The sequence below is a fragment of the Meriones unguiculatus genome, chromosome 20 (assembly GCF_030254825.1).
Source record: "Meriones unguiculatus strain TT.TT164.6M chromosome 20, Bangor_MerUng_6.1, whole genome shotgun sequence".
In the NCBI taxonomy this organism is placed as follows: Eukaryota; Metazoa; Chordata; class Mammalia; order Rodentia; family Muridae; genus Meriones; species Meriones unguiculatus.
In genome coordinates this window covers 11159573-11179017 of record NC_083367.1, presented here as the reverse complement: position 1 = coordinate 11179017, position 19445 = coordinate 11159573, and the positions used below count along the sequence as shown (strand labels likewise).

The following is a 19445-nucleotide window of genomic DNA, read 5'->3' as shown; positions in this document are numbered from 1 at the left end:
ATTATACCGTTTTGTTCTGAGTAGAGCAATGGGCATTGGAGGTCCTGTCTCCACAACCTAAGGGACACAGGTGCAGGGAAGGTCATATCTGAGAGAAAAATACATTTCTCCAGAGAAGCAGAATGAGGCTCATATGGATTTGAGGGACCAAGGAAAGGAGCAGTAATTAGAATTTTGGGCATTCTTAGGCTACCAGATCAACTCAAAATGCACAGGCAATTCAATTTTTGAGAGCAACACAGATGAAAAAAATCTCCCTGCACATTTACATTTAAATATCGCTGACTCCGAGTTCCCACGAAAAGATTCACATTGCCATGAATTGGAGATGGCAAGCTCTGCACCATTGCCAAATCTACCCAACTGTTCTTTCTTCAGTTAGCTTATTGGAATTTTCTGGATATTATATTCCTACTGTATAAGCATATAGAATGAGAAAATCATGTTTCTGGGCTTACATGGTTTAAAAAGCTAAGGAAGTGAAACACTTTAGAAATACGGGCAATTTTTATAAATAACCACCTGAGAACGACACTTCACCAGTTCTCAGCAATTGGATAATGGCCTGGACACCACATACGGGAAGAGGGAGGGAAGACGATTCTCACTTCTTCAAAGATGTATTACCTGGCATTTTCTGTTTTTATTAGAAGGGAAAAGCCCTCAAGTTAAGCATTGTGACCTCCTTCTTCATCTTACATTTTCTTTTCTCCCTAACCTCCTGGTTCTCTGACATGTTGGAATTGGAATAATACCTAATCCTCTCATGGCTGTGAGACCATTCTTGACCAACATGTTTAGAACAAAGAGAGTGGATGGCTGGCTTACAGTCTGAAGAAGTAATTTGTAGTATTAGGAAGAGTCTAGGATCTTGACCATCTTCACATAATTAAAATGTCAGAGAGGTTGGAGGCGTGGCTCTGCGGCTAGGAGCACCAGCTTCTCTTCCGCAGGATTCGGCCCCTCACAACCATCTGTAACCGCAGCTCCAGGTACACAAAGCTCTCTTGCTCTCTTCTCAGTTCTGTGTACACCAGGCTTTCACAGAACAAAGACATACATCCAGATGAAACATCACTACGCATAAAATAAAACAATTTTTACAAAGAGAAGAAAAGAGCCGCAAGTCTGCTACAGTCTACACTCTGGTACACTCTAGTAGGTGTCAGTGATTGCTGGAAGCAGGCATTTGTGAGGTTCAGTTGACATGCACCCCCATTTTTCAGACATCACCCCAAAACTCCCAGCAACCTGGTCGCAGAAATCAAATATCAGTTCTTATAAATCAGGTGCTAGTACTGTTTCTCTGAGCGGTGCAGAACATTGCTAAAGTTCACAGGCGTATCCTTCGTAATGTAACAATGACAACAACTCAATTTAGGCATCTAATGACCCAAGCCAGTCATCCATAGCAGCAAAAATCTAATAGCAGCTTTATCCGGAATACTCTCAAGGAACACTTCCCAGGAAACCATTACAGCCCTTCAGTTTACAAAACAATTGGCTTTAATCTTTAATACTGTTAAGCAGTAGGGGGCAGATATGCATATTAGCATAGCTTTGCTTTTTATAAATAGCATTTAATCTACCATATTCAGCCCCTGTTGGGCTGAGTATCTTCTGTCAGACAGTTTTAGATTTGACTTAACAGTACAAGAGTTCCTCTTTTCTTGAAAGGCAAAGCACAGTGCTTGCCTTCCCAGGATGCACAAGTTCATACAGTGATGAAGTTTGAAGGCAAAAAGCTCCCACGTATTTCCTTAAGGAAACATATGACTTACTGAAATAAATTTAAGTCACTATTGGAGTAAACCACTATAAAGCAGTAAACCACTATAAAGAGTTCGGCGGGGAAACATCAGCTCCATTTCATTCCTTTGTGTACCCTGTACTGAGCAGGAAGCTCTGGGTGGTGTCGCCTCCCCAGCTCCTCATCTGCTCTGTGCTTGGGCGTGTTTGAATCCTTTCTTCTCCCTTTGCATGAAGACAAATCAGATGTACATTTCAGGCATCTCTTTCTCAAGGAAGCAGATACATGTTTTTCCTTTTGCAGCATGCTTTCGGAGGACACGGAAGGAAGACTTTAACAGGATTGCTAAAGTGGACGAGCTGAGTGAACTGAGAATGATTTGCAGGGTACTTGGTCCCGCACCCAGTTAATGTCAGCTTACACTGCAAGGCGCCATGTACATATTCTGGGCACCTCCCTCAATTGCTAGACTTACTTGATGGTAAAAAACATAATTACTACTTTTTATGCTAGAATAGACACAAATATGACACGCACATAGCCAACAATTTACCTCTATTTTCAGGTGAGTGAAACATAGGGCTTTAGAAGACTTCACTATGATTCATTGATTTGGAGGTGGGTCCTTGGGCTTCCAGATAAGCACATTTGACTATTAGTTAAGGGTATCTTTTTAGGGATGTTGGATGTTGAGGACTGACGTAGACAATGGATCGCAAGACCTGCTCTTTGCAGGAAGCATGTGGTCAATTTATAGATAAAACCACAAAAATACCCAAGTATACCTAAACAGCTAGGTGTCACCCACTTTAATGTGATATAACAGCTTTGCCATAAAACACTAGACCAGACCAAAAGCAAAGACTAGCATCCCTGGCCATCAGAGTATCTAAAATCACCAGAGTTTCAGATGGTCCCACCAATGACAAAAACACAGTGAGGGTGACGGGCATGTTCCTGAAGACAAACCTATATAAGCCCTTAATTTTCCCTTGCATTTAACTGACTCCAAGCTTCCCCATTCTGTAGGTCACACAACCTGGCCGCCACAGCAGTTGTCTACTGACTTTTCTCTAAGATACGACCTGTGATGTGTGAATTACGGTAATTGCCCAAGTAACATGAACGGTCCTTTTGCTAAAAACCCTGATTATCAGAGCATCTAGATATCTGATGGATGTCCAGAAAATGGGCTACCAAGTTTGGCATTCTGGGCTTCATATCATTCTCTCCCCTTGGCTGCCTCACCCTTGAGTCTTGCTCTAACCAGTAATGCGGAACACATATAGGTCATTTGAGAAATGTGTGTCTAAGTCTACAATACAGGGTCACTTGGCCAATAGTAGACAAAAGCTTCTGCTCTATCCTGGTGCTTTTCTGCCTCTCAATCCCTTTTCAGAGCTTATCAGATGGCTAGAGCAAACCACTAGGCTAAGGTTAGCTTATGCAAGACACTGACTGACACTAGCAACAGGAGGGCAACAACAAATCTAGAGACAAATTGACCTGTCTCTTAGCTCATCAAGCACAAGACTGAGGTATTTGTGCACAGACAGAATAAGTGTTTTGAAATCCCTCTGTGGTGGTTTGAATAGGCATGGCCCTCATAGACTCATGCATTTGAATGCTTGGCCAGTAGGGAGTGGCACTAATAGGAGGTGTGGCCTTGTTGGAGGAAGTGTGTCACTGTGGGATACTCAAGCAAGGTCTAGCGTGGCAGTCTCTTACTGCTGCCTGCGAAAGAAAATGTAGAACTCTCTGTTCCTTCTTCAGTACCATGTCTGCCTGCATACCACTGGGTTTCCTGTCATAACAATAATGGTCTAAGCCAGCCCCAGGTAAGTGTTTTCTTTCATAAGGGTTGCAGTGGTCATGGTGTCTCTTCATAGCAACAGAAATCCTGAGATATCCTCCGATTCCTAATAGATGGTTACCGATCTTTAGCCCTCTCCAACAAATCACTAATTTCCTCCTGCCTCTTTTAGTCAGTAGGCAGCCTGGTCACTTTGGATCACAGCTATCTCCCATCCATTTTAGCAGTGTGAGGTCCCAATAAAGCAATTTTCTATGCTATGTTACTTAGTTTTACTTCCATGTGTTGAGGGCTGAGCTGATCCAACGTGTTCCCTAAGGCCCTGACATATGGAGAAGGAATGAACGTACCTCCTTCTCTAAACACAGGAGTATGCTTGGCAGAACCAGTAATAATAGCCTGAGGTCAGGGGCTTGGGGTAGCTTTTGCTTTGAATCCCAAGAACCCAAGTCTTTTCACCCTAGAGGGGCTATGGTCATCAGTCTCAAGGCTGCTGTGTACTCTGTGTACTCTGAAATGTTCTTCAGACACTCTGCTCCTCTTGTGCAACCTTGTTTGTTTAGCTTCCAGCTGACTTTGTTCTGCTGTGTAACATTTTCTGCTGACCTGGTCCCATTTCCCTTTTCCAGAAAAACAGTATATAAGATGCTGTACTTCTTAATAAGCTTGCTTTGTATAAGACAGAGCTGTGCAAAACCTCCTGAGCCCAGCGTTTCTGTCTTCTTTGTTTTTTCATTCTCTACCCACCTCCCACTTAGGACCCTGTCTCTGCAGAAAGACCTGTTGGTCTAGGTCACCAGTGTTTTCATATCACCAGTTTGCAATTTGGTATCAAAAGTACACTGTTTGTTTAAAAAGATTATATTAATACTACTACTGGTACTAAAATAATAATTATTAAATAATATGATAACGACAATATTATTATTGTATATGCGTGATGTATCTGTGTAAATGCCGGCATAGTGCGCATCAGAGCATGCATGTATCGGACCACTTCGTGGAATATGGTCTCTCTTTCTACCTATATGTAGGTTCTGGAGTCAGAACTTAGGTCATTAGGCTTGTGTGGCAGTCACCTTTATCTGCTGAGCCATCATCTTATTGACTCCTAAAAGTACTTTCTGGTGAAACTCATTCTTTAATTGCAAACAGTATTGGAGAAACACAAGTGTTGAAATCTAAGCCTTAGGTTTGAAATGTAATAAATTTATTTTAGATCATTTTAGGCTTTACATATCTGTAGAAATGGTTTGCCTCTTGGGTATTAGGGTAGTATTTCTTTTTGATAATTACTACCTATCAACTGTCAGTTAGAAAGACTCCCCCACTGTGGTCACACGTCAGGTGGCTCAGCAGCTTGAATGAACTGCTGCTGAACTAAATCATCTATACACACATCGAAATAGAAGCAGCATGTAGACGTGTCCTCTATCATCTGACTTCAAATGCAGACCTCTGCATCAATGTATGCTTTCCACGGGATACCCTCAACTGTCCTGTTTCCATCAAACAACGCCTTCATTAAGAACAATATGCTCAGCATGGTGACATACGCTGTGGCAGAGGCGAGGGAGATGCTGGACCCTGCGCTTGACTTCAAAAAGCTTCTAGTCTATTATGAAAGATGAAATCAAATTGCAGAAAACTCTTAAAACTGCACAGTACCATGAGATGTTTGAACAGATGTTCACAAAGGGTAAGACAAGGGGCTGTTTTCACGGCACAGTTAGACAAGAGCACTTAGCAAAGACTGTGCTAGGTGATGAGGCAGGCTCTACTCATAAGCACAATGACTCACATGCTTTTCTCTACAACCTGTTTCTTATTTATTGAACTGAAAGTAAATTGTTTTTATACAATATATTCTGATCATAGTCACCTCTCTACCCTTCTAACCCCAAGCCTTTTTTCCCTCTCTCTTAAGAAAACAAACAGGCCAAAACTAAACCAACAAATAAACAAACAATAATAAAACAAACTAACAATAACAACCAAAAGACAAAAAGAAAGAACATACAAAATACACGACCCCCCCCCCCCCGTAAAAACACAAGGTTGGAAAATATAATACGTGAGCAAAAGACCAGTAAGCCAAAAAATGTTCAAAGACCTCAGAATCTCCAAATATCTATGAAAATACCTTTGAGATTGTTTTCTCTTGGGCAGCTGCTGCAGGGCCCGGGCTGCTCTTAAGCGTGGTTTCTATCTCCAGTGAGACTCCGTGGGAGAAACTAGCCTTTCCTTTGTGAGCAGTTGTCAATGGGAGATAGCTTCTTGGTTAGGATTGGGAGCTCGTGTTGACTTCCCCATCTCTCGCGTCAGAACACGTCTGGTTTAGTTCTGTGCAGCCCTGTGCGTGCTGCCACAGTGTGAGTTCATACTGCGCCCAGCACCCAGTCCTGTTGTATCTGGAACATTGCTACCTTGGTATCATCCATCCCCTTCTACCCCTTAGCGTCTTTCTACCTCCTCTTCCACAAAGTTCTCTGAGTCTTGAGGGGAGGGGTTAGATGAAGACATCCCATTTAGTACCGGGTGTTCCAAGGCCTCTTACTCTCTACACATTGTCTAGTTGTAGGTCACTGTATTGGTTTACATCTCCTGCAGGAGGAATCTTTTCTGATGATGGCTGAGTGAGACACCTGTCTGTAAGTATAAAGAATGTCCTTAAGCTGTTCCTTTAGAACAGCTGTGTTCCTTTAGAAGAACAATAGTATTTTGTTTTCCCCTGGGTCTATGTCGTATTTAATCTCAAGTGCTTGGCCATGACAGTCGTGTCAGGCATAGGTTCCATCTCATGCAGTAGGCCTTAAGTCAAATCAGATGTTGGTTAGTTACTCCTATAAGCTTTGTGTCACCATTGCATGACCATGTTTGCAGGCAGGTCACCATTGCAAATCAAAGGGTTTGTAACTGGATTGGTGTTTATCTTTCTCCTCTAGTAACATTGAGAGTACCTTCTAGTGCCATGAACACTAGCCAATAAGGGTAAAGGTAAAGTTAGGTACCAGATTGACTTGTCTGTGTTCAATGAGACATGTAGGTGGCGTCATCAGTGACAGGACCTTACCATCAGTTTGTGGGGAATAACCAGTGTAAGTCTGTTTTCTAAGAGTTCCAGTAGACCCCCACCTAGTCCTGGGGGTGGGGGGCAAAACTTCTTGACTTCACAGAGGGAGACAAGAAGATTCATAAGCATTGACGTTATCAAGGTCATAAGAGCCACTTATTTCAAGACAAGAGAGACTTCTTCAAACATTTAGTTATGACTTTTCCTGGCACCCAGGTTGTTTATAAGTTTGACTTTGGGTTTACAGATGTGATCTTCAGCAAATCCTACTGGTGCGTGGCACCGCAGCCGCTGTGCATGACCTGTACATGCACAGTGAAAGGGTGAATCATGGAAATTAACGCTGTTCTTATCTGGGGCCTCAGAGACATATAAACAGCTATTTTTCCAAGAAAGTTTTGTACAATTTAAAGAGGAAAAAAGATAAGAAGAAAAGCTTAATCTTCTATTATGCCTACTCTTGGTCAGTGATTGTAAGAAATACACATGTAAAGTGCTGCTCTCTTTGAAGCCCTGTCCAGGAGGCTCACAGTCTATGCAGCACAACAATAGCCCAACAAGTGCTGAACAGAGTAGCTCATTTTTTGGTCTCCCAAAAATGGGTGAATTTTTCTTTCACCGCAATACTGAGCAGTTTCCTTTATTGTATTAAATTTCATTTTAGCTCATTCTTTTTCAGTTAGGAGTAGAATTAAAAAAAGTAATAAATCTACTTAGAAATTTTCAATGCCAAATTGGATAGCAAATGTCTAGGAAACACATCTCGTTCCCCTTTCACTCTGAAGGTTCCTGTGCAGAAGGTCTCGTTCTGTGTCTCTCTCCTCCAGTGTCTTCCTCTGGCTGCTCCAGGGCTGTTAGCCATCGTGCTGCGGCAGTTAGAAACAAACCAGCCCTGCTATGAAAAACTTTGATGGTTCAGCAGCTCTTTATTTTCCTCCCTGTCGTGATCATTGTGGTACAGAATGATTTTTGAGGTTATAACATAAGAAAAATGTCCTAGGAACGCAGGCCTTATTGATCCTGCTCCATCTTATCACGGAGCCCGGAAGACGCCGACCTGAGCCGCTTTTACCAGCCCACGAAAGACGCTGTGCCTGAAACCCAGAAGCAGTGGCTCACATCAGAAAACCATTATTGGGGGGATTACAGAGTCCTGCTCTTTGAAGATATTTATTTCTTCAAAGTTCTTCATTTGTGCTTAATCATTCCTTTAGTTGATTTCAGGCACAAGTATAAGAAAAACAGATTTTTCTATTATGATCACAGCTGGCCCAGTGGTTAGTATAAAGACTATATTCTAACTTCTCCAAATTTCCTTGCAAAATAATCTTATTTTGTTGCTTTCATTAGAATGCCTCTGTGTCTGATACTGTCTGAATCTTAGTTCATGAATATTATTTTAAAAATAAAATCTCAAAGAAAAAGAGCTTGATGGAAATTCACCAAACTATTAAATAGCAGTTTTCTTGGACAGTTAGATGGAAGGTGATTATATTTTATTGTTTTTTTTATTCTTCATGTATATTTCACATCTTTCTACTAAGTTACTAAGTGCCATGTAGTATGACAACAAAACTAGAAGAATATATTAAAATTATAAAGATTTCACAGTAATGCTCTATTCATCACTACCCTGAACACTTGTATGATGCAAATGTTTTGGGCTCTCCCTTCATGGCTGCCTTGAACAAACAGGGATGGGGCCAGGTAAATGCATGGCATTGCCTACAGAAGTGCTTTGCTACAATTACATGATCACATAATGATGATTAAATATCTGGGTCTGCCTCCAATAAAGAAAGAGAAATAGTCTAATTACTGTAGTTTGCAAGTGAAAACCTATTCATTTATCATTTCATCGAATATTATGACCAGATTTTTATAAAAAGAGCTTTTCTCCCTCTCGATACATAATTTTTCTCTTTTATAGACTGAGGCTGTGTTGAGCAGACACAAGAGACTCCAGTGGCGTTATTGATGCCAGCCTGCCAGTCTACTCTGGGCTGTGAGAAGATCAACACGGTTGGGCTTACATGCCTCGGGTCGCAGAAGCGGGATCCATGCATCTTTCTCTCTTTCATTTCTAGCATGGAAATAAGTCCGTTTTCCTGTTAGTTTGACACAGGTAAGAATGGGAAGATGAGGCCAGTCAGCTGATCTGCCTTTCCAGCTTCTGTGAAAACCTGGAAATGAGTTTATAGAAAGTAGGCTTTTTTTTTTTTCTCAAATTTGGGGAAAACAATTGCGTTGAATATCCGTGGGCTGTTCCCTAAACTCCAAGCTCAGCTATTAAATGTACCAAGCATAGTTTGACTTGATTGTGTGAGGTTTTCTTGTTTGTTTGCTTAGTCATAAGGCTAATCAGTAGTAATGACAAAAAGTTTCCAATAACACCAATACTGAATTATTCTGAATTATTCTGAATTTTTACATTAAATTTTTATTTTTTATTAATTACAATTTATTCACTTTGTATCCCAGCTGTAGTCCCCTCCCTCATTCCCCCCAACCTACTCTCCCTCGCTCAGCTCCTCCCATGCCTCTCTCCAAGTCCACTGATAAGGGAGGTCCTCCTCTCCTTCCATCTGACCATAGGTCTCATCAGGACTGGCTGCATTGTCCTCCTCTGTGGCCTGGTACATAGCAGCTTTATTTGTAATGGCCAGAACCTAGAAACAACACAGATGTCCCTCAATGGAGGATTAGATGTAGAAATTGTGGAACATTTACACAATAGAATACTACTCAGCAATTAAAAACAAGGAAAGCATAAAATTTGCAGACAAATGGTGGGATCTAGAAAAGATCATCCTGTGAGTGAGGTATCCCAGAAGCAGAAAGACACACATGATATATACTCACTTATAAGTGGATATTAGACATATAATATAGGATAAAGATACTAAAATCTGTACACCTAAAGAAGTTAAGCAAGAAGGAGAATCCTCTTGCAGAAAGGCAAATGGGATGGGCATTGGAAGAAGGGGAAAACAAGGAACAGGACACTTGCCTACCACAGAGGGCCTCTGAAAGACTCTGCCCAGCATGGTATCAAAGCAGATGCTGAGACTCATAACCAAACTTTGGGCAGAGTGCAGGGAATCTTATGAAAGAAGGGGGAGATAGTAAGACCTAGAGGGGACAGGAGCTCCACAAGGAGAGCAACAGAACCAAACAATCTGGGTAGAGGGGTCTTTTCGGAGACTGATACTCCAACCAAGGACCAGTCATGGATATAACCTAGAGCCCCTGCACAGTTGTAGCCTATGGCAGCTCAGAATTATTTTGAATTTAATGGCACAGTTTATGGACTCTGGTGTCTTAGTGTCTCTTCCATTTCTTTCAGCCAAGTCAAGGTTATTTCATGAATTGTGACAAGGAGCTGTGACACCTATAAAATCTTCCCCACTTGCTTTGCCAACACAGAGGGTAGGCTTTCTGTTTGTGTTTTGGACAAAAATAGATAATATTAAAAAACAAAAAAAGAAAAAGATAAAAAGAAAAGAAACATATTAGTAATAACTTTGAAGTAAATTTTTGAGATATGTAGTTTTCAAGTTTCAACCTCTTCCCAGCATTTCTTTTCAGCCTTTCCCGTGTTTCTTACACACACCATAAAACATCTGGCATAGGTACATTGTTCTCTAGAGAAACAGAACCAATAGTATTTTCACAGAGATTTCCCACAAGGAATTACCTCATGAGAGACCAGATGCTGTCTTGGTTGTTCTATAGCTGTGAAGACACACCTTGTCCAAGGCAACTCTTACAAAAGAAAGCATTTGACTGAGGGCTTGGTTACAGTTTCAGAGATTTATTCCATTATCATTGTGGTGGGGAGCATGGTGGCATACAGACAGACATGGTGCTGGAGAAGTAGAGAGGGGTTGGGCCTGCCTGGCATGGGGTTATGAAACCTCAAAGCCTGTGACACACTTCCTCCACAAAGCCACTCCCCTTAATCCTTCTCAAACGTTGGCATGTGATGATTAAGCACTGATATATAAGCCTGTTGGCATCATTTCTACCCAAACTACTACAGCTAACCAATTAAAGCCGGAAGAGTGTAGTGGCAGTCTGGGAAGGAATGCTGCTGTGCCATTGTGAAAGCTGCTTGCTTACAGATGGTCTCTTTTTTGAGGGAAGTCAGTCAGATCTTCTATGTGGGCACTCATCTGATCGGATAAGCTTACCTCTACTGTGAGGGTTGGTTGGCTTTATTTGAAATCCATATTTATTTGAAGTCCACTACCACCAGAGTTCACTTTGGGGAGCCACTGAGTTCACTGGGTTTCCTGGACAAGGGTGAGGGGTTACTAACTTATTATGCTCACCTAAAATCTCAGAAATCTCCAACCCTCTTATCTATGGCTTATGTTCTGTGCTTTCAGTCACTCATTATTAACTGTGATCTCAGCATAGTAAGTGGAAAGTTCTTGAAGCAAATATTTTATGAGTTCTAAATTGCATGATGTTCTGAGCCATATGTTGAAACTGGGCTTTCCCAGACTCGGGAAACAAAGCCTCTCTTTGTCCAGAGTTTCTGTGTGGTGTGGTGTGCCTGCTTGTTAGCCACTCACCATCCTATGGACAATCATAGTGACTACAATGATGTCCCAGTACTTACGTTCAAGAAAGGTTTAGATGGAGGTCTCCTGTCTGCGCCACGTGTCTCACCACACAGATACCATGTCACAAGCACAAGGACTGAAGGGAAGGGAGGGAGAAGAGACATGAGGGAGAGGAGATAGTTATGTAACTCCTATAACAGACTATTATTTCCTTTGCTCTGTTTTATTATTAATTATTATTGTTAATGTATTGTGATAGCTACTTCACAACTTAACTTTATTATTGGTATGCATATTATAGGCATGATTTTTAGAAAGACTGGGTATAGAGAGTCCACTATCGTGATTTTAAACAAGTATTGTTGATGTTGTGGCGTGTTGCTAAAATTCCTCTGTGGGGCAGATGTGAGCATTTCTCTGTACTTCTAAGATCCCAGTGAGCAAACAAAGTCCAATTCCCCCAAAGTTCACTTTGAGGAACTGCTGAGTTTACTGGGTTCTTTGAACATGGGTGAGGGGTTACTAACAGCAGTGTGGGTCACCCCAAAACAAACACACTGGGAAGTCCACCCCAAGTATAGAGGGTGGTTTCCCCACAGCTACAGATGGATCCCCCTCCCCTAAATCTCTCCCAAGCTATATAATCTAGACCCTGCCTGACACCTTGAGGCCATTGTCAATCAAGACAGAAGTGCTCACCAGCCTCCTCTTCCGCTTCCTCCAGGAGGGACTGTCAACAGTCCATAGGCAAATCGTGGTGAGTGCTTTCAAGTGGGCACAGCTGACCTCATGAAGATGGTGACAGTGTCGTCAGCGGATAGTACCTTGCGACAGAGTGTATCTCTCAGCTGAGGGGAAACTACCACAATAGCTGAGCAATAGGTGGGCATCATGTGATTGGGTAAGTGCCCGTGCATTTTGACATCACCTCTCGTCTGAAGAAAGCCATTGCTTTAACCCCTTTCCCTCTTCACTGGAAGCCATGTGCTTCTGGCACGTCACGTTATTTTGAGTACTTCGACTGTTAGATTCATTGCCAATCTTTGTTTGGTTTTCTCACTCCTCACTTTCTACTTCTCTGCTCGGTTTAAAATCCTTGTAACATAGAAAACTAGCTTAAATAGAGCCACTTTTTGAAGGTCTCATCTCCTTTTGCTTCCATGGTACCTGGAAGAGCCTTTATTTCAGCATATGGAATATGCTATATGGGTGCATTTGTCTCTTCCATTAGAATGAGATTGCTTCAGCAGCAGTGATGTTGTTGTCCAGAAAGACCTAGGTTCACAGTGACTGCTGGATAGAGGCTTTTTGAATGATTTGTGGATCTGAAGGCTGTATGTCCTTATTCTGGCATGTGTGATTTGAGATAAAAAAAGTTTTACAAAGATCATGAACATGGCTTCTATGTTCCCATGATAGGACTGGTCCAGACAGAACACTTAGTGAAGCTGGGAAGCTTACAAAAGGAAGAAGATAGAATAAGTAGGGTGTCTGTTAATAACTCCTTATCTTGATTTTTTTTTGGGGGGGGCTGCTCTTGCCATGACCTACATTCTTCTCTTATGTACTCATTGACAATATGAAATGGTGTCATTGCTTGTAATCATGACGCTTCATGTTTGTTTAGTTTCATTTTACATGGAGTGGTTAAAGTTCAAGAAGCTCATTGTTTTCTTGACCCTTTCCCATCTGTGCACATATACCAAGCTGTGAGCAGCCAAGATAAACTAAGACACCCCCTTGCAGGCCTTCATGGACCTGTAGGCTGTGGGCTCCATGGTAAGAAAGTGAATTGGAGGTTTTTGGGTTAGCACCAGAGGTTGTTTGTTAAATGAGACAAAGCAGCACTGAACTCGGGGAAATAACACACACTGCACTGGGACAGCAGGAAATGTATGTGGAGATGAGGTGGATTATCACAGGCATTTTTGCTGCACTTCAGACATTTAAACTTTCCAAAGATCTGACTCACCGCCCCAAGTTTCCTTAAACTTTTTTCTTTGCATAATTGAGTGCTCAGCTGGATCCTGTACTCTACAGTCCTGATTTCCTTCCTAATTGCACAAGTGGCTGAGCTCTTACAATGCCATATTTCTGTTCATTTGCATTTATACAATACACTTCACCATGTGATTCAAATACAGCATTTGAACGAGGAGTTCTGTGTCTGTCTTTAGGATTCCTATAATGGCTGGGTCCACGAATAGAGCAAGTCTTGGGAGGGTTACTATAATCTCCATATGAGACTGTCTTCTTACAATTGGCCAATATTCAGCTGGCTTCTGAGGTGATGCTGAGCAGCAATTCAAATGGAAGAACATAGCAGTAAGTAGAGGGAAAGAACACCCAAGGTGGTCACGTAAAAGCTGTTTTCAGGTCAGAATAAAAGAACATGGGATTTGTTTTATTTTATTCTAAGCACCATATAATCAAAAGGGTCTCAGGCTCTCTGGGAGTTCCCTGTGTGCGGTAGCTTTATACGGTGTTGAACAAAGCTAGAAAAAAATTCTTGCCTTGGATTTCCTTTCTACCCCACATATTTATTTTCAATTCAGATGAAGAGGTCTCCAGTAAAATAATGTAATTTTAGAAAACTTCCAGAGAAGCCCTGTTGATCGCCCATCACATACACTTGAGGTAGCCAAGCCTATCCACGATGTGAACTATAAAGCACAGTCTGAATTTTGATCACATCATCCTTATAAAGCACGTAAGTAAGCATGAGTTGTTTATTTTTCCTGCGCGGCAGAATCACTGGGACCAAGAGAGAGGGGTCCTGGTGGGTTCATCATGCTATGTCTTTCTCTCTAGGTGGGCTGCTCAGTTTATGCTCCATTGACACCTTGATCCCACATTTCTTTGTTGTAGGTGTCTTCAATACAGCGAAGGCTGAAAGCATCCCTGGCCTCTACCCATTGGACAGTAGCTCTACTCCCAGATAGGACAACCGAAAATATCTCCCAACTTCCCTGGGGGAACATTGCGTTGGCTGGGAACGACTGATCTAAAATGATTGATATGATCAACCTACTCAAATCATGAAGTTTAAAATCTAACAGTGTCATGTTTCAGTTGTACTGTGGAGATTGCTTATTTGTTAACTACCATGAGGTTTCAAACAAAGTGTCCCTGAGCTTTAAAACCAATACATTTCCTACTATGCTACACCTGGTGTGGTCACCATAGCTCACTAGAGAAGCAGAAGCAAGAGGAGAGAAGATAGACAGAGGGTGCCTAGAGAGATGGCTGTCAGGGGAAATGATTTTAGAAATTGTCTCATGCCATGAGGTACTATATCCAGGGAAGACTGAAGTCCTGAGAACCATGGCTAGTGTAGTGGGCGGGGTCACTAAGTCTCAGAATCTGAAGACACTATGCCCTAGATAGTTTTATGTCAACTTGACACAAGCTGGAGTCATCTGAAAGGAGGGAAGCTAAAAAGGACAATTCCCCGATAAGATCTAGCTGTAAGGCATTTTCTTAATTAGTGAATTACCAGGCAGCATCTAGCCCATGGTGGGTGGTACCACTCCTGGGCTGGTGGTCCTGGGCTTTACGAGAAAGCAGGCTGAGCAAAGCCAAGACAGCAAGCCGGTAAGCTGCGACCTTCCATGCCTCTGCAGCACCACCTGCCTGGAAGTCTCTGCCTTGTTTGAGTTCCTGTCCTGACTTCCTTTGATGATAAACATCAATATGCAGTTGTAAGCTGAATAAACTAGTTTCCCTCAACTTGCTTTTCTTGGCCATGTTGTTTCATTGTAGCAATAGAAACCCTAACTAAGACACTGGAACAGAGGTTATAATGTCCAAGGACATGTTTCTAGATGCTCAATAGGAGTGGAGAAAGAACTCACTCTTCCCCCAGGCAGGTTTTAAGACCCTTAGTGGCTGCAGCACTGTCTGCCTACATGGAAGAGGAAAGGCTCCTTCCTCAGGCTGTTACTTCGCATACTAATCTCTCCCGGAAACACCCTTTTAGCCCAGTTAATGTTTTATCATCTATCTAGGATTCCTTTAAGCTTCAAGTTAGCGTAAGGCTAACAGTCACAACTGCTTTATGCTTTTTTTCCCAGTGCAGGCCAAATACACGTCACTTCATAGATTTTCTGGCAAAAATTTTTTGGTTCCATAAATCAGATTCAAGTAGATTATTAGCATTGCTTTAAAATATTTAGTTTATAAATAGGCTATCATAGCTGATGCTGCTCTGTAATATTTCAACCCAGAATATAAAAATCTTATATTTTCTGATGATTCACAAATTGGCTTTATAAATCTGTACTCACCTGAAGTTATAACTCCAGAATCTAATTTGTGGGCTTGCCAGCCAAATCTTAGCAGCATGCTTTGATTTACAAATCTCTCTTTTATTAATGGTAGTTGTAGCCAAACTGTTTTTAGTACTTTATAAGTCCAAAAATTAATTTCCATATCCTTAAATGAGTTTACAAATGTTAATGTAGATTTACAGGTCCTGAAACAGATTTGAAAATCATCCCAATAAATCCTGAATAAAAGAACTTGATTTGCAAACCTGAGCTCTGCACCTGTTTTTCTAGGCAGTGATTTATACATCAGAAGCTGAGTGTACCCCTGGCACAGTGGACTGCTCTCTCTTTCTGGGAAGTCCCTCTCTTCACAGTCCATTGCACAGGACTGATTTACAAGGCTGCAACCCCAGGCTGCCAAAGGCTCCTCAGGCTCTGACACACGAAGGCCGGTGAGGGAAAAGGGCCACATCCCTCAGGCTGCCTAAAGCAGCTAAATCAGTAGGAAGACAGCAAGTCATTCATCTTCTTAGTCAGAAATGGAAACTGTGTGGTACAGCTTCTCTCTGAGTAAAGCAGCGAGACAAAAGCAAGGCATAGGGACATGGTGCCACACCCAGAGCCATTCCACAACCCAGAGCCCAGATCGAGAGGAGAGGGAGCGCCTCATTCTTCACATGACACTCATCGCCTTAGTTCAGAATGCTGCTTCCGACAGCATTATGAAGAGGCACAGTCAACTGGTGGCGGCAGTTGGGAAGGTGATCAGAGAACAAAAGAGAATGTTTATGTTTTCTTTGATCACCTCTATGATCATAGGCTAAATTCACAGTCAAGGAAGCATTAAAAAGGGCTTATCAGGAAAACATGGGGACAGGAGCTTGGGTTTCCTTTGCCCTTTGTACAACACCCACAGGAACCTGCCCTCCCAGTTTCTCTCCAACACCAGCAGCTACACCCTTCAGTGTAGCTGTGTGTCTGCGAAGCCCCAGGACCGTCCAGAGAATGCTTTCTTGCTTGCTCATCCAGTTCCCTCCGACCAGTAAGGCTGCTGCCCTGACCCAGGTGTGCGTGTTAGAGCTCTAAAGGGTAAGCAGCTTGCTCCCCCTCTTAAATGACACAGGCGGTATTTGGAGCAATTCTGGCCTGTCTGTGACAGCACACCACCCCAGCCGCTCCACTAACCTGGAGGTGGAGATTAGCAAGCATTCCAGGCCCTCCTGCCTGGCGGCTCGACATTGTGGTTGCGGTCCACCTCCATCTGCACTGCCATTGAAGCCTGTCAATAACAGGGCACCTTTGAACGACTAGAAGCTACTAAATTCTTTCCCACTCATTCCTTTTCTCAGTATGTTGTTCTTGCTCTGCTGAATATAATTCCTCTGAATCAATTTCTGCCCTTCAATAATTCTGCCTAGTCCCCTAAACGACACGAGTTGGCTCAGGCACTTTCAGTTTCTTTGCTTTGAAAGATGTTCCTGATGGCTGTACATTATAGTGCTTTTTCAAGTAACTACAGCAGCTGTTTTTCATCTACCAGTTAGTGATATGTCTCCTAGCCTGGTATCTTTCATTGTTGATTGGAAAGTGCCCCAGATTTAAATTCAGACTTGGAGTTTTTGTCCTGGCTCCAATCGAACAAAGTCTAGTAAGCCTCAATTTATTCAAAATGAGGAAATATTTTAGCCTCAGTACTTCCTGAACATGGTGATCGTAATAGTCAAATGAGATAAAACGGGTCAAAATGTCTTGCCGACTTTTAATGCTGTCTCCCCGTAATCGCTAATATCTCCCCACAGCTGAGGCTAAACATCTGAGGGTGGCTAGGGTACTTTGCTCCAAGTGACTGTGTTGGTGGTTTAGGCAGTAATTACAATTCAGTTACATGATAGAAGAATTTGAATTATGTAAATTTGAAGCAGTATAATATGAAATATTAATAATATCTTATTTTATATGTAAATTTTGGGATAAAAGCAGTCCTCCAAAGTAAAAGAGAAATAGTTGCTAAAAATGTACCATTTGAAAGCAGCTGGGCTGAGTAAATGATAAACTGTGTATGCGATATGGTTATTGGCAGTGCCACCTCAGTTGGTAAAGAGAAAGACACTCGCTCTTTGTCAGGAACTGTGAACCGTGCCTTTGCTCCATGTGTTGAAATGTGCTATTTTAAATTCACTTTATTATAATGAAACAATATAAAGAGCCAATAGAGATGTCATTCAAACTTTCATCAAGCCACGGTGCAGGCACCCAGGCTATGAATTCCCTCCCTTTCTGTCTTCCAAAGCAGTAACCTTGCAACAGAATTTAGGTGTGATAAAATACCATTTTTTTTTAACTGTGCAATTATTTGGCAGAAAGAACTTAGGAAATACTGGTAATATTTTGGAGCAAACAAAGACAGAACATTAAATCAGGCTCCTTTTTAGTTCTCTAAAATCACCCTCTCTGTGTGAAGGTCAAGGCAGTGGGGCCTCTGCCTCACCATCAGCTCCCCATGCCTTGAGAGGAAAAGGAATACACTGAACACCTGAAGAATAAAAGCCACTATATAACTTTGGTTATGGGAGAAAAATAGCTTTTTGTTGTATAAGTTTAGAAATGCATTTTAGGACACCCCTCCCTTTATGTGTAGTCTTTTCCCTAGAGTCCTGCTAGGAAAACAGACAGGGTCCCTATTTAAGATTCCCATCTGGACGCAGCGACGACCACTAAGGCTATGACTCTGAAATGGTTGTTCCTCATTCAAGATCTTTCTGCTTTTACATTTATATATTTGGATTCTTGAAAGCAGAAAGGGTCTATTCATATACTTTTGGCTTTCCACAATGTGAAGTAAAAACAGGCTTTCAATAGATATTTTGAAATACTTGATTAAAAATATACACCTGTATTGTTCACAGACTCTATGTGGGGCCTAATAAGAATTTCACCCCATGAATGATTTAGAAGGATTATTTTAATAGATGAGGGGTTTTGTTCACAGCAAGTCCACTGATTTATACCTGAGCTTAGACTTAAGACATGATTTGAGGGGCCTGCTGATTGCAAAGTGACTGGTTAAATCTTTGTTTGTGGTCAGGAACTCTTAATGTAGTACTACAGCATATGCGAAGAAGTTCTCTGCTCTAAACATGTCAACCAGATAATCCAAACATTGTATAAATATATACTGACTTGATACGAACCTTAGGTAGGAAGATAAACAATAAATTTATTTATGTACAAACCTTAATTTGTGAACACAAAAGGCCTAACTCTTGAACTATGCATGTATGGGCAGCACCCCCTGTCTAGCCCTGAGGCCTGAGTAGTGACAACCAAATATATTCCAAGTGTGAACTGAAGGGGAGTATGAAGCATCTCACAAAATCAAGGCCGTAACAGCAGAAATTATTATAAGGATGCACACCATATTTTTTTTCCCTAAGAATTAAGTCTAAAATACTTAGAAGCTGGATTGGGAAAATATGTGTTATGTCTTTAATCTTGCTAATCTTGAATAAATTTTAATTCTAATAGAATTTTAATTCTAATAAATTTTGTTCTAATCTTGGCTAATTTGTGATTTCGCAGTCTTTATCTATATATACCACTCCTCCCCCACATCTACACACGCATGTACACACGCACACACTTTGGTAGGTAGTGAGTGGTATTCGTGACATTGATACAAGGTCCTTGCCACAGTTTCCTGTTGGTGCAGCTATCTTGAAGTATTATGTATGCATAATTTTGAAATTGGAGATCTTGTGATCGAATGCATCAGTAAAGGGGCACATGGATAACTATACTTCAAAATTAAAAATTCTCCATGACATTATCTTTATCATGCAATTGGCTTCCTTTGTAATCTAACTAATTTTACTTTATTTTATTTTATTTTGTTTTGTTTTATTATTTTATTTTATTTTGCTTTATTTTATTTTATTTATTTTCTGGGAGCAAGTGCAGGAGCTCTACAGCA

At 41.5% G+C, this 19445-nt stretch overlaps 1 long non-coding RNA gene across 5 annotated transcripts; it reads left to right on the top strand.

The window, feature by feature from the left end:
* Nucleotides 1–3438: 3438 nt before the first annotated feature.
* On the top strand, nucleotides 3439–14936 carry LOC132649522 (uncharacterized). Of its 5 annotated transcripts, none has more exons than XR_009587995.1 (5): nucleotides 3439–3588; nucleotides 8567–8761; nucleotides 11932–12108; nucleotides 13763–13921; nucleotides 14076–14936. It is a non-coding gene; the product is annotated as an uncharacterized LOC132649522 (long non-coding RNA). The 5 variants fall into 5 exon arrangements; XR_009587998.1 differs by adding an exon at nucleotides 9983–10065 and having other exon boundaries at nucleotides 13763–14936; XR_009587997.1 differs by adding an exon at nucleotides 6139–6214 and having other exon boundaries at nucleotides 13763–14936.
* The last annotated feature ends 4509 nt before the right edge of the window (nucleotides 14937–19445 follow it).